A 17,057-nucleotide genomic window follows, 5' to 3' on the forward strand; every position below is an offset into this window, starting at 1 on the left:
CAGGGGGAGAAGGGCCTTTACCTATTTTAGGCCCTGTCCGATACGCTGGCGATGTGGGGGGTGGTGTCACCAGTGACCGTCTGGTGGGGTCCCGATGCGCGGCCTTGTTGACCTCACCAGGCCCCTTTTTCAGGGGGTCCTAGCCCGAGGGATGTGGCCTGGGGCTGGGACCTCCTCCGCACCCCGCTGCTACGGCCTTGCCACAGGGTTGGGGCTTTTTGACCCCGATCCCGTGATGTTGGGGGCTGTGACGTTTTTTGCTTCACGTCCGTTCCCTGGTGGCGTGCGGGATGCGCAGCCGAGTAGTCGCAAACCCTTCTACGGTCTGCTCACCCTGTGCGTTTGAGGTGCTAAACCCTCTTCGCACAGTTGGGTCTGGTCTCCCTCCCGTCCCTCACTAGGAGGGGCCGGGGGGCCCGGATCCTCCCCGATATTCTGATGGTTGTAGGAGGCCTCAGCGGGTACATCTGTCAAGCTTTCCGCTCTGCTCCACTCTTGTGTTCCAGTAGACAGAGCGCAAAGCCATAAATGAAATATAACGAAGGTTATCCTATAACCCTAGTTATATGAATTATGGCGAGCGCTCTGCTTCGACTCACTGAGGACCCCACGGTCTTCTGTTTCGGCGGTGAAAGACTGGGGAAGGAGCTGGTAGTATGGCCATGATCCCGCTTATATATAAGCGGATGTGGGCATGGTCAGGCAGGTGGGTGCATACACGTGGGTGAAAGTTTTCATGATAGTATATGATTAAAGGGATAGTTCCAGTAGGCAGAGTGCTCGCCATAATTCATATAACTAGGGTTATAGGATAACATTCGTTTTCAAATGCTAAATCCAAGCCACTGAACCGTCCTTCTATCGCCCCTTTTCAGGGCCTTGAGATTAAGTCTGTATCTCAATATAAGTATCTAGGATTCATAATTGATGATTCTCTTTCTTTTAAGAGTCACTCAGCAACTAGCTAAAAAATGATATTTAAACTGGGTTTTTATTTTAGAAACAAGGCTCGTTTCTCCTTCGAGGCTAAAAAGAGGCTGGTTGCTGCCACTTTTATGTCTGTGCTGGACTATGGCGATGGTATGCATGCATCCTCGAAATGCCTACACTCGCTGGATTCTGTCTACCATGGAGCGCTGAGATTTATCACAAATTTTAAAGTCCTTAAATCACTGTACTTTGTATTCTCGGGTGGGATGGTCTGCCCTGTACACCTGCAGAATCAACCATTGGCATATCCTTATTTATAAGGCTATCCTTTGACTGCTGCCAACTTACCTACAGATGTACATACATGGGCAGTTATGGTCTTCATTCCCAGGGCTTATTTTTTACTAATGATGAAAACTGATATGTTTCTCCATTCTGGTCATTTCAGTTTGCTGTCTCTCCTCTTCCCTTTATAGGAATTCCTCGAATACGTGTTTATGCTCCTCTCTTACACATCTTTGTAAACAAACTACTGCTTTCTAGCGCTGCCTCCTTAAGGCGCTCCCATAGTCCAGCAGACTGTACACAGAGCAGACTCCGCGGATGTCCGCGCGGACGTCCGCGCGGACTCTTGAGCTTTGATCTCAGCGGACAGCAGACCCACAGGTGCGACGCTCCTATTTTCTGAGGCGCGGACATCCGCGCCGCTGACTTGGTGTCACACAAAACGCTGCTCGGCGTTTTGGTTGACATCGAACTGCATTAAATGTGACACTGCGCGAGCGATTGGTGGTGCGAGGAGAGAGATGAGCCCGTGAAGCTCTCTCTCTCTCTCTCTCTCTCTCTCTCTATCTCTCTCTCTATCTCTCTCGCTCTCTCTCTCCTGCTGATAATGTTCCCTCTGATCTGCAGTAGAACAGACAGAATTGTGGGAAATGTAGTAAAACTGGTGCGAGAAATGTAGGAAATAGACCGCGGACGTCCGCTGAGATCTGCTCGACTATGAAAGCTCAAAGAGCCGCGCGGACCTCCGCGGAGTCTGCTCTGTGTACAGTCTGCTGGACTATGGGAGCACCTTTAGAGCTGCTTGTCTGTCTGCATGTTGTGTACGTGACCCTGAAGTGTAAACAGTCAGACAGCCAACGTCCGCGTTTGGAGTTAGCTTGCTCCTCCCCTGGCTACAACACATTGATCTTAGCTAGCCACCTAATATTACAACTAATGTCAGCTAAATACCTAATTCTACCAAGCATTAGCCCACCGTGCGCTGCATTACACTGAAGGGTAGTGTAAGATGTCTGGTAGTGTAAGACAGGACTGGCCATAATATAGAGGAGGGTCTACCGGTTGTGGTGTTATTCCACAAGTATTTATACCTGAGTCCTCTGCATTTGTTGTGAGTATATTTATGTCCTTAGCTCCGTAGCTCCAACACAGGTCTACTACTCTGCTGACCCCTGACCCCGGTACCTGTTCGTGACCATAGATATATATAGAACACTGGATAGCTTGCCCGCGCTGCCGGCCAATGGAGAGCGACGTCACTGAACCGCCGCCATCTTGTGAGGGTCAGCCTTGAGTGAGAGTGAGTGAGCTGCACAGACAAAAATACTCATAACTCGCTGAAATATTGACGGATTTACAAACGGTTTGGTTTATTACAAGCATTATTAACGTGGCTATGGTTCAAGCGGTTTGTAAAAAAAAAAAAAAACATCTTTTAAATTTTTTTTTTTTTTATAACTATGCAGTATCATAACTACATCTTTGATGTTTATAGCAAACCAACCCGTTTGTAAATCCGTCAATATTTCAGCGAGTTATGAGTATTTTTGTCTGTGCAGCTCACTCACTCTCACTCAAGGCTGACCCTCACAAGATGGCGGCGGTTCAGTGACGCTGGTGACTCCGCCTTAAGCTATCTAGTGTTCTATAGATATCTATGTTCGTGACCCCAGTACGGTGGCCTGTAGGCCTACTGTGTGAATGAATGAATGAATGAAAACTTTATTTAACAGATTGCAGAATGGGTACAATACAGTACGGCTCAATACATACAATTGTTAAGGGGATGCAGACCTGAGAAAGACGTTTGTCTTGTTTCCATCAGGGTCCCCCATTTTCAATTCATATAGACATTTATGACATACATAACATACATGACATTTATGGCATAGGGACATATAGGTATTTAGTACTGATACATTTGTGACATAGGCGGTATTCAAATATACAGTACTGTTACCCCTAGATCCTGACAGAGTATATACATATGATGGGGAGGGGACTGTACATTAGGAGGGGGTGGGTGGGTGGGAGGGGAATATACATACGGCGGGGAGGGAATATATACATGCGGTGGGGAGGAGACTGTCTATTAGGAGGTGGTGGGGGTTTTGGGCATTTACTGTGGCCAGTTTCGAATTGCAGCCTCCCGTAGGTGCTCTTTAAGGGCGGTTTTGAATGTGGGCAGGGATTCACATTCCTTTACAGCTTTGGGTAGGGCGTTCCACATTGTTGTGGCATAATTGCGAAACGTGTTTAGTCCCTTGTTTGAGCCGAATCTGGGTTTAACATGATTTGTTGAGCTTCCTCTGGTGTAGTGGTTGTGGTATTCACTGACCTTTGGGAAGTATTTTGACATGTACATGGGCACCCCGGTCGTATAGTGTATCTTGTAGACCAGGCCCATTGCAAGTTGCTGTACTCTGTCGTCTACTCTAAGCCATCCTAGGTTGGCAAAGTGGGCAGGGGTGAGGTGGGTTCTGGGGTTCAGGTCAAGTAGTAGTCTGACCAGTTTGTTTTGTGATGTTTGTAATTTTGTTTTAAGCGCCTTTGAGGTGCTTTGGTACCATGAGGTGCACGCATAGTCATAGTACCCTTGAATGAGTGCTCCTGCCAGAGTCCTCAGGGTATTCTTGTTTACCAGAGAGGAGATCCGGTACAAGAATCTAGTTCGTTGGTTGACTTTTTTTATTACATTGGATGCCATTTTGTCACAGGAAAGATTTGCCTCTAGGATGGAACCCAGGTAGGTAATTTCGTCTTTCCTTGTGACAATATTGTCACCCACTGTAACTGAGAAGCCGTCGGTCTTGCTGAGTTTGTTATTTGAACCGAAGAGAATGGACTCTGTTTTGCCCATGTGTAATGATAGTTTGTTATCAGCGAGCCATATGCAGATTTTGCCTAGTTCCGTGCTGAGGGTTTTTTCAACCTGCAATTTGTTCTTGTCAGAGACCAGCAGGGCTGAGTCGTCCGCAAACAGGAACAAGTTGCAGTCACAGGCTGACGACATGTCATTTGCATAAATTAGGAAGAGTAGCGGTCCTAGTATGCTTCCTTGTGGAACACCACAGCTCACTGTGAGGGGGGGGGATAGAGTACCGTTTACCTCTACCATCTGTTCTCTCCCCTCCAGGTAGGATTGCATCCAGCTCACTGCTCCAGTATTAACGCACACACAAACATAACACCACACCGGTTAGCTATGATGACCGACGGTCTACATAACTTTGTCAATTTACACACACTGCAATAATGTTAGACAACCCTTCGTGGCACGCAGTATTATAAGAAATGGGCTCTGGAACCCAAGTAGCTGTAACATTAGTCTAAGAAACCAGCTGGTTGACTGCGACGACTCATCCATAGTTTACAGAATCATACCGGACATCTTTCTTAAAATACGCTAATCACGCAACGCTGGTCTAGCTGTTGGATACATAATTGAATGGTAGAAAAGTGTGAAATAACGTAACATCAAACATCCCTATTGATAAGTGGTGTAAGAATATGGTCCAAAATACCTTCTGGTGATTTAACAAACTTGCATTGTGTTTCTTCATCTCACGTTCGGACGTCAGAACATTCAAGGTGGCGACCAAACTCTACTCTAGTTCATACGGCTCCTTAGTCCATTCAAATACTTCACATATCTCTCCAGCAGCTGCAGTTAGTCCGTTCTTTACACGATCTCTACATTCTAGATCTGTTCAGAATCACAAGTTAGCATTAGCCCGTTAGCAACATACAACGAGGTGAAGAGCGCGGCCCTTGACGTCATTTCCGCTGGGTCGGGGACTTCCTCAATGCGCTCCTTGGACCAACTCTAACTTTGCCAGCAGATGGCGCTCGAAGTGCAGTAAGTGTAAAATGAAGTGCAGTCAATGGGAGGTTTACACAAAAACACTGACTAAAATACATTTTTAGAGGATATGCTTTATTCTCTCTAAACAGACACCGACTCTCACAACAAACGTCCTAGATCAGATTAGATTCAGATGTAGTGTCATCATACCGCACACGTTCAGTAGAATGAAAATACGTTCTAACCAGAGTGCAAATGTAGCAGATAAAGTATATATAATACAGTGTGTACAGTGTACAGCATTGTATACAGGTATATATGGAGATATATCCATACTGATATAGATAAATGTATACAGTATATACAGTGTTGCAGTCTCTGACCAGAGGTCCCACCTCTTCTCTGCCAGCGGGATTGACTGCAGAGAAACAGGTGGGGGACCCTGATGTAAACAAGACAAAAGTATTTTTCTGGTCTGCATCCCCTTAACAATTGTTTATATTGAGCCGTACTGTATTGTACCCATTCTGCAATCTGTTAATAAAGTTTTCAATCAATCAATCAATCAATCAATCAATCAATCAATCAATCAATCAATCAATCAATCAAACATGCAGGAGCTCCACAGCAGTCTGGAGCTGATGGACAAACTTCAACATAAGATCCCCTCCTGACACCACTGCTGCTACTACTGCCCTCTCCTCCTGCCTCTCTGAAATAAACATCTGGATGAACCACAACCTTCTCCAACTCAACAGAACTAAAACTGAAATCCTTCTAATAGGCCCACCTCACCTTCTCCGTAAAAACCCTGACTGCTCCATATCCATCAACAACCACTCTGTCCTCCCCTCCCCCACAGTGAACAACTTGGGTGTTCTATTTGACCCCAAACTATCATTCGAACCACACATCAATAACATCACCAAGATATGTTACTTTCACCTCAGGAACATTTCCCGCATTAGACCACTACTGTCCCCCTCCGACACTTAAGGCTGGTTCATGCCCTCATTCTCCCGTCTAGAGATTATTGTAATGCATTGCTCAATGGCTCAACATCTAAATCCCTCCATAAACTTCAACTAGTTCAGAACACCTCAGCCCGCATCATCACACCTGTCCTCTCCTCACTACACTGGCTCCCTGTTAAGTATAGGATTGACTTTAAGATATGTCTTCTCACTTACAAAGCCTCCACTCCCTAGCACCTGCCTACATCTACACCCTCCTTCAACACTACACTCCCACCCGCTCACTCCGCTCATCCAACTTAGCCCTTCTGAGCACACCACACTACCGCCTTAGTTAAGTCCACAGAAAACAAATCATTCTCCGACTCTGGAATCAACTCCCATCATACATCAAAGAAGCCCCATCCGTAGAAAGTTAGAAACATAGTCCCACCTCAAAACCCACCTGTTAATTTTTTTTTAATTGTACCTTTATTTAACCAGGCAAATCAATTAAGAACAAATTCTTATTTACAATGATGGCCTGGCAAGAGACAACTGAAAAGGAATTCAGGATTAAACATTTCCGACATACAATATATGTTATTACAATATAAATATACATACAACAAGCAATATAGCAGTGAGAGGGGCACCATGACAGACAGGGGGTTGGGGATGTTACTGGGTTGAGGAACAGTTGCAGGAATCAGGTGGGGCGACAGTGGCTCGGGAGGTAGAGCAGTCGTCTGCCAATCCAGAGGTTCCCGGTTCGATTCCCGCTCCTCCCGGGCAGCGTGTCGATGTGTCCTTGAGCAAGACACTTAACCGCTAATTGCTCCCGATGAGCAGGCTTGGTTGGCACCTTGCATGGTTGCCTCCGCCGTCGGTGTGTGAATGTGTGAGTGAATGGGTAAAATGTGAGTAACAAATTGTAAAGCGCTTTGGATAAAAGCACTGTATAAAAAAGCAGCCATCAGTGAGAATGTTCATCAGCGTATTGATTGATTGAAAACTTTATTAACAGATTGCAGAATGGGTACAGACTAGTACAGTACGGCTCAATACAAACAATTGTTAAGGGGATGCAGACCAGAAAAAGACTTTCGTCTTGTTTACATCAGGGCCGCCCACTTTCAATTCATCATGACATTTATAACATACATGACATACATTGATTTATTGATTGCTAATTTGATTACTGAACGCCTTGTTTCCAACTGGTTAAGTTTAAGCCCTCTTTCGAAGTTGGTTAAGGTTAGAGTTTGTCTTTAGAGCAGGGCGATAGACCACCAGCCCTGATTCCAAACTCTAACCTTAACCAACTTCGAAAGAGGACCTAAACTTAACTAGTTGGAAACAGCTAATTTTATTACTGTCCGCCTGGTTTCCAACTGGTTGAGTTTAGGCCCTCTTTCGAAGTTGGTTAAGGTTCGAGTTTGTCTTTAGAGCAGGGCGATAGACCACCAGCCCTGATTCCAAACTCTAACCTTAACCAACTTCGAAAGAGGGCCTAAACTTAACCAGTTGGAAACAGCTAATTTTATTACTGTCCGCCTGGTTTCCAACTGGTTAAGTTTAGGCCTTCTTTCGAAGTTGGTTAAGGTTAGAGTTTGTCTTTAGAGCAGGGCGATAGACCACCAGCCCTGATTCCAAACTCTAACCTTAACCAACTTCGAAAGAGGGCCTAAACTTAACCAGTTGGAAACAAGGCGGCCAGTAATAAAATTAGCAATCAATCAAACAATTCAATAACCCACGCTCACTTAAAACAGTGCACCTCCCAGCTGCTTCTATAGAAAGTAGGTTAAAAAAAAAAAAAAATCTTATAGGGCAAAGAACCCCCCCCCCCCCCTATAGGGCAAAGAAAACTTGTTTTAATTAGTTTGACCTACTTTCTATAGAAGCATCTAAGAATGAAGTTCTATAGAAAGTAGGTTAAAAACTAAACTTGTTAGTTTACTGGATGTCTAGTTGAAAGACAGTTGGATATCTTAGTTTGTTGGATGTCTAGGTGAAAGACAGTTGGATGTCTTAGTTTGTTGGATGTCTTAGTTGAGAGACAGTTGGATGAGTTAGTTTGTTGGATGTCCTACTGAGAACAGTTGGATGCACTTCCGAGCTGCTTCCACATGGAGGCAACTTCACTTTGTTTTTGTTTTGGGAACTACTTTTTCTGGCGGATGGTTTTTTCAATAAATCTTCAATTAATGTGTGTTTATTGTGTTTATTGTTTAAGCATTACATCACGCGCAGGAGTGGTTTGTGAAAAATAAACCATGCCTAGGGGTGGTCGTTAGGCTATTAACGTCATCTAAGCACGGTCCGTGCATTTAAACTCTTGCCATTGAATGGGGGATTGCATCGGCGTATCTAGACCACTATCAGTAGGGCACCGCCCCTACTGATGATCATCTGTGCCCCAGTGATTACATTTTTTTTTTTTTTTTTTTTACAAATGTTTTTTATTTCCCCTTTTTTAACATGATCAAATGATCATTTAACATGATCAAATAATTATTATAACATTTTTTACTTCACTTTGAAATATTATAGTGAAATATTTTGCAATGTTGTCGCATTTATCTTGTTGAAATCCTCCAACAGGCTCTTTTTTGTAAGTTGACTGGTTTGCACACCAATAATACAGTGCAATAATAGAATAGTAGAATAGATAGTAAAATTATGCAATAGAATGGCCAGAGTAAAATAGTGCTACAGTACAATCAACAGCGGGGTGTATTAGAAGGCTATGGTGAAGAGGTACGTTTTTAGCTTATTTCTGAAAATATTAAGAGATCTAGCTTCCCTAATGTCCATAGGTAGTGTGTTCCATAACTTTGGTGCATAGTTAGCAAAGGCTGCATCCCCGATTTTCTTTAGACTGTGGCTTGGAACCTTCAATAGTAGATGATCGCAATGTTTATACTTTGTATATAAGGAGGAGGACCTTGAAATCAATTCTAAATGTTACCGGAAGCCAGTGTAGGTTATTTACTTGTAACTTTGGGTTTGATCCAAGGAGTAAGTTGCCCCATATTGCTCTGTAACATTTCTCTTTTTGTTATAGGACCGACTAGTAGGATTTCAGTTTTGCCCTCATTTAATTTTAGGAAGTTGTTCGTCATCCATTTGTTTATTGCTAAGAGACAGGCGGAAATGGAGTTTATAGCTGTGTGATAATTTGGTTCAGCGGAGATGTACAATTGTGTGTAATCTGCGTAACTATGGAAACATACATTGTGCTTTCTAATGATGTCTCCTCAATGTTCAATGTTCAATGCAATGTTCAATGCAAGTAAAGCACTTTAAACTTTAAGTATGACTAAATGCTTTCTTGACTATATATATAGTAACTGTTCCAAAATGCATAGATTTCTATGTATTTTAGGGGTTTGGGGGGCTAGCTCTTTTTAATATAAATGTCAGATTGTTTTATTTATTTCATAGATTTCTATGCATTTCAGGAGTTTGGGGGGCTGGCTCCCCCAAATAATTAAATAACATAACCCTAACCTAACCCTAAACCCGAAATAAAGTTTAAAAAAAATAGTTACAAAATCCACCCATTTTCGCCCACAAACCGGCCAAATGTTTCTATAACTGCACAGGTTGACCCAGGATTAAATAAATAATAAATAATAGCCAATCAAAATAGGCTATTAACGTCATCTAAGCACGGTCCGTGCATTTAAACTCTTGCCATTGAATGGGTGATTGAATGATTGACAGCCTTTACATCCAATCAGAGTATTTTGCCCACTCTGCTGCTTTGCAGCTACACAATGATTGATAGCCTTGAGTTCCAATCAGAGAATGGTTCCTACTCTGCAGCTCTGTAGCTACACGGCTGTTTCTCCCCTCGCGGGATTGATTGATTGAAAATTGTATTAACAGAGCGGCAACGTTCGAAACCTCTATATTAGTGTATCTAACATTTAGCACTTTAACCCATTCTCCGCCATTGACGGATTAAGACGTCATTCCTCGCCATGCTTAATCTGCCAATGACGGATTACGCCGTCATCGAGATCAATATTTCAAATTTTCGTCATGGTATTCACATTTCACCCACGGAGTCATGACTGGTGCTGTAGATCTCCACTCAACTCTCCAGCGCTTCAATACCGCCACCTGGTGGCCGATCGGCGAGTTGCCAAACCGGAAGTGGGGCCGGAAGTGCTTGGTGTCACCCCTATTCCGTCCGCCACTCGCTATCGCTCGCGGGACTCCATCTGGACACACTGGATAATCGATCCGTTGCCGTAACTTGATAAACAACATTATTTGGACGTATATAGTATTATACAACCTGGAAATGGAGCGCATAGATCAACATCCCATAATAGCGATCTTTTTGCTCCAGTATCATCCCCCATCGCTACGAGGAAGCTGCGGTGAGTTTCAGCGTTTTTGATTATTATTATCCATACAAACTGCTATGATCTATATATCACCCATACGACATGAATCATTTAACGTCGGTCATTGCATTATAAACGACCCCCCCCCCCCCGGTCACCAGCAGATGATGAGTCATGACGTATAGATGTAGCAGTACTGTCTATCTGTATGTCATGTTATGATGAATTGAAAATGGGGGACCCTGATGTAAACAAGACGAAAGTCTTTCTCTGGTCTGCATCCCCTTAACAATTGTGTGTATTGAGCCGTACTGTATTGTACCCATTCTGCAATCTGTTAAATAAAGTTTTCATTCATTGTCCTTGTGTTACATAAAACCCATCTGTGGCCTCGTGCAGAGGAAGGTGGTGTGGTAGTTTTCATAAGCAAACTGTATAATAAACTGTTCTGGGACCTGACGGCAGCCTGGCAGCGGTGGTAATTGCATTCATCATACATTCCTAACTCACAGACGATCGCTGCCATTCCCCTCTCTGAGGGGGAAGATTGGGGATATAAAGGTTGAGTTTGCATATAGGCTGAATACACTATTATACAACATACTACTGGCTTACTTCCTCAGGCCAAACTCAGAGACAATAGTGGCTTGTTGACCATAAACAATGACACACCAGACTTCTGTCTCAAACTCCCCAAGCCGAACTTTAGATACAATAGATCAATAGCCATCCTGACGTTTGGGGCTGGCTGAGACAATGGAAGTCGACACCAGGCCCTAAAACACAAGTTTATTACTTTTCACAACAGAAACGGCCAAGCTGCAGCTGTTTACAATTGGTCCCCCAATAGAAACTGCCACAGGCAGCTGTTAACAGTAAGTTTGGGGGAGAACATAACCTCCAGCAAAGATACCCTTAAAAGGCTTTTCCGGAACATATCTATTCAAAGAGGCAGGCACCTAGTTTCATCTAGTGTCAGCGAATCAAACGTGGCGGTAGACTACAAACGGTCACGACCACTGGTTATCCAATCGGAAGCTCTCTGGCTCCCAGAAAGACCCGCCCTCATGACGTAAAGTTTGGCGGGAGGAGTCTAGTCTTTAAAATACGTAGTTCTGATCGAGATATGGAGAACCCCACGAACAACTGAGCGAAGAACATCCATTCTACATTCTCTTCCCCCTACTGGCCGGAGGACCGCGTCGACGCATTGAGACGACAATTCCAACTACCATCAAAGAAGAAGAGCCGAGAACGAGAGATGCTTATAGCTGTTTAGATATTGAACGTTTAGACTGAATTCTGCTGCCCTTCGGCATAGCGACTGCTTCCAGCAGAATTCATTGCACTATTCTTCAAATCGTTGATTTGTAATTGCTTTGAATCCCATTAAAAACCCGGATTCTTTCAGATCAAATCTGCTCGGACATCTTTTTCTTCAACCGTTTTCTGGTTTTGTTTTAAATACCACAGGGCTTGTAAGATTTATACACAACGCAGAGCAGATTAGGAATTAGGTTCTGATTATATCAGAACAGCATAGCCCAGTGGCGTACTTCAGTGGTAAATACATGTTAAGATATTCCAATGTACAGTTTTGCATACCATTGACTCAGAATGGTCTGTTTTATTGAAATCGTCACAGCAGTATAGTTTGTTTATACTTCAGAAGTATGATATTTAAACATGGTCCCCAAAATGAATGGAAGCGAATGAGGAGCCTGACACCTGGGAAGAATGGGGGTGTTGCAGCGTTGGGGATGTTTAAAAAATATAATTTAATATATAATATAATATAATATAATATAATAATTTGTGCTTCACCTAAAAATTGTCAGCAGCCTCCACTGGTAACAAGTTAGGGGCATCCATAGAGATAGATATGCAGAAGTGTTACAAATTCTCTCTCTCTCTCTCTGTGTGTGTGTATACAAATCTGAAACATACAGTAGACAGACAGTCAGCTCAGTCAGGGACAGCAGACAGACAAGGTAGGTTTGTATGTGCTTGTTTCTTTCTTTCTCTACAGGTGAATGGAGGAGTGTGTGTGTGTGTGTGTGTGACTTAGGGCTGTCTTAAATACTTCGAAGCTTCGTTCAATGGGCATGGGATTCGAATATGAAAATAAAATTCGATTATGTAAAATAAAATAATTTTTATTTTTTTTGCTAAATCAACTCTGCCTCTCTTTGTTAACTACAACAAGCAATGCTGTTTGTTATTTAAGATGAGGTCGGACTCGGCACTGACAGATTTGTGTTCATTGTGCTGCTTTTATAAAGCCTCAAATGACGGCTTACAATATTTCATGGAAGCAAAGTGTTTAGTTTGTCTAAGATTTAAAAAGGTTTAAACTTTACAGCACTGACAAAGTTGAACAAAGTGCTGTACAAGTCCCACAACATTAAAAAAAATAAAATTTAAATCGAATCTCGGCCCCGAAGCTTCGAAATTCCAAAAATAAATCTAAGGTCAGCCCGTGTGTGTGTGTGTGTGTGTGAGGCTGCCATGCTGAACTGGGTGAAGGTAAGGTTGTGTGTGTGTTTGCATGTCTGGTAATATTTCAGCATAATCATTTTGGTTAAATAAGTCGGCAGTCGTACAATAATAATAAAGTTTAAATTATTTTACTTTCTTGTTTAAAGTATTCTTGTGTGTTTGCAGATCATGCCTAATATCCGCCAAATGCGGAAGAGAGAGAGGAAGGTGCGTCTGTGGCCCCCGGAGGCCATGGATCAGGCCGTCGCAGAGGTCAGAGCAGGCAGGTGTAGTGTGAGGCGGGCAGCCATGGTGTTCGGGGTCCCTGAGTCCAGCCTGACCTGACCGACTCAGCGGAAGGGTGGCACTGGCTTGTAACATCGGCCGGAGCACCTATCTGACCCCTGCAGATGAGAGTTCCCTGGTGGAGTACTGCTTGTACTCTGCCACTTATGGGTTTCCACTGACGAGGTCGCAGGTCCTGGCCCACGCTCTGGCCATATACAACCTCCGCCACCCAGGGAACCAAAAAACATCCCTTGGCCAGGCGTGGTGGATCAATTTCCATAGAAGATACTTTAAGAGGGGGGCCATAGAATATACTTCAAGAGGGGGGCCATAGAAGATACTTCAAGAGGGGGGGGGCATAGAAGATACTTCAAGAGGGGGGCCATAGAAGATACTTCAAGAGGGGGGCCATAGAAGATACTTCAAGAGGGGGGCCATAGAAGATACTTCAAGGGGGGGGGCCATAGAAGATACTTCAAGAGGGGGCCATAGAAGATACTTCAAGAGGGGGGGGGGGGCCATAGAAGATACTTCAAGAGGGGGGCCATAGAAGAATACTTCAAGAGGGGGGCCATAGAAGATACTTCAAGAGGGGGGCCATAGAAGATACTTCAAGAGGGGGGGCCTTAGAAGATACTTCAAGAGGGGGGCCATAGAAGATACTTCAAGAGGGGGGCCATAGAAGATACTTCAAGAGGGGGGCCATAGAAGATACTTTAAGAGGGGGGCCTTAGAAGATACTTCAAGAGGGGGGCCATAGAAGATACTTCAAGAGGGGGGCCATAGAAGATACTTCAAGAGGGGGGCCATAGAAGATACTTCAAGAGGGGAGCTGTTAAGAGCTACAGGCAGTCTCTATCTATCTCAATCATCTACTCGAGATAGAAGCCTGTGGCCGCTCGATATCCCCCAGCGAGGTGCTAAACTCGCCAAGTTCTCGAGTCAATTACTATTTCTGTCAAGATTACTTCAAGTCACTGGTCTAGTTATATCCAGTTGATATGAAATGTAAGCATGAAGAGTTGTTAATCTCTTCTTGTTTGTAATAAACCGAATGTATGTCTAGGAGAACCATTATTGCCTATAATAAAAATAATATTATTATTATCATTATCATCACCGTCCTCATTTGTGAGGGAAGGCATGTAGCCTGTAGGCATGTACAGTCATTTTACGTAATGCCTGTTAGGCTGCTTCTCTGGAAGCCTGATGATCTTTCGTCACCACCACCACCATCATCACCGTCCTCATTTGTGAGGAAAGGCCTGTTAATAACATATATATATATATATATATATATATATATATATATATATATATATATATATATATATATATATATATATATATAATATATAACTTTTAGCTGAAAAGCATTAACCAGTAAATTGATTCAATCTGTATTAGGTTACAGTACATTATAGTCACCTTCAATAGGAAATCAGGGCGGCGGCCGGCGTCGTGGCACATTGCTGGCAGAAATCAGTCCAAGGATTCAATGGATAATTAGAAAAAAAGTAATCTTTATTTCAATGAAGTTACAAAAAAGGACTGTATTGGATATATCCATTACAGTTTAAAAGATTATATAATACAAAACATCTCATCTCTAAGATCGCAAAGGCCTAACACGGCTTGTGCCTGCCAAAGCAAAATCCTGCATCTTGTCTTCTAAAGCAGTGGTTCTCAACTGGTCTAGCCTCGGGACCCAACATTTTCCTTAGTCATTAAGTCGCGACCCAAAATTTTGAACCACTATGATTTATGTAAAAAAAAATATTTGCAGTAATACGCAATCTTTCAAAACATGAAATAAACACAAAAAAGTGCAACAAAAGTGCAACTATTGCTAAAAACCCAATGAAATAAAAGAATGATAAATAATATATTCTTCTTAGCAGATTTCTTAGCTTAACATAACATCCCTCTGAGCAATTTTACGTTGAATAGACGTTTAAAAGACGTCTAAATGGCCCATAGACGTCTAGGCTAAAGTCGGTCTAGAATGGGGTGAAAAGTGAAAGTTTGGTAGACGTCTATTCCAGACGTGTTTTCAACGTCTAAGCTTAGACGTGTTTTGAACGTCTATGTTTAGACGTTGTTTCAACGTCATGACATAGACGTCTAAAATCAGTCTAGAATGGGATGAAAAGTGAAAGTTTGGTAGACGTCTATTCCAGACGTGTTTTTAACGTCTAAGCTTAGACGTTTTTTGAACGTCTATGTTTAGACGTTGTTTCAACGTCATGACATAGACGTCTAAAATCAGTCTAGAATGGGGTGAAAAGTGAAAGTTTGGTAGACGTCTATTCCAGACGTGTTTTTAACGTCTAAGCTTAGACGTGTTTTGAACGTCTATGTTTAGACGTTGTTTCAACGTCATGACATAGACGTCTAAAATCAGTCTAGAATGGGGTGAAAAGTGAAAGTTTGGTAGACGTCTATTCCAGACGTGTTTTTAACGTCTAAGCTTAGACGTGTTTTGAACGTCTATGTTTAGACGTTGTTTCAACGTCATGACATAGACGTCTAAAATCAGTCTAGAATGGGGTGAAAAGTGAAAGTTTGGTAGACGTCTATTCCAGACGTGTTTTTAACGTCTAAGCTTAGACGTGTTTTGAACGTCTAAGCCTAGACGTTGTTTCAACGTCATGACATAGACGTCTACCAAACTTTACATTAAAGCATGAGCGTTGAAAATGCATTGTTTAAACATTAACACATCAATAACATGGAATAGTCAAAAGTTAGCAGTTTTTATAATTTCTTTTTATTTTAAAATACTAAAGGCTGGCCCAACACACATACATAGCAACTGAACATTTTAAAGATTAAAGATAGAGCTGATAGCGGATCTATTTGAGCTAAGGGGCGGCGCAGAGAGGGTTGCATCCTCCCAGTCTTCGGCACTTTGAGACAGCCGGAGAGGCGCAGAGGGGGTCGCATCCTCCCGGTCTTCAGCACGGGACGTCCAACACTCCTGGACAGCCACTGACAGGGAGACAGGGAGACGGGACAGGCGTTAATACAACTCACGTGATTGTGATGGGCGGACATAGCAATAGATACAAGTGGTAAGCATTAGTAGGTTACAGCAGTAGGGATGACCCCCGGAAATATTGTGTCTATTACTAGGCTTGCTTAAATTGTGAAGAAATGAGAATATGAATTAAGATTTTTCTTTGCATCTTTGACAGTGAATAACACCATGCTAATAATGACCAAACATTAAAAACTGCCACTGATCTCGTTCAGTACCTTCTTGAGATCATGTGTACAAAAAAGTCTAAGGAAATTAATAAAGGGAATATGATTAAACCGAAGGTTCTGTAGATACAGTACTGAATTCTCCCATCCGGACCAATGCCATTAGAAATATTATAGAATAGGAGGCGTATAAATTACCTTATTATAGCCAATTCGCACATTTATATATATATATATTTACATATATTAGCTACATAAATATACTGTAACAGGTTAAGCCTTTGAACATTAAGGCAACTAGGTAAATAAAATATTGCTCCACTTCTACAAGGACATTTGCATATTCTTGGTATCTAGGGACATCTATGGACCTCAGGGAACGTAATCACAGTGTCAGAAATATTGTGTCTATTACTAGGCTTGCTTAAATTGTGAAGAAAGGAGAATATGTAAGATTTTTCTTTGCATCTTTGACAGTGAATAACACCATGCTAATAATGACCAAACATTAAAAACTGCCACTGATCTCGTTCAGTACCTTCTTGAGATCATGTGTACAAAAAAATCTAAGGAAATTAATAAAGGGAAGATGATTAAACCGAAGGTTCTGTAGATACAGTACTGAATTCTCCCATCCAGACCAATGCCATTAGAAATATTATTATAGAATAGGAGGCGTATAAATTACCTTATTATAGCCAATTCGCACATTTATATATATATTTACATAAATATACTGTAACAGGT

This window comes from Notolepis coatsorum (genome assembly GCF_963971535.1).
Source record: "Notolepis coatsorum genome assembly, chromosome: 19".
In the NCBI taxonomy this organism is placed as follows: Eukaryota; Metazoa; Chordata; class Actinopteri; order Aulopiformes; family Paralepididae; genus Notolepis; species Notolepis coatsorum.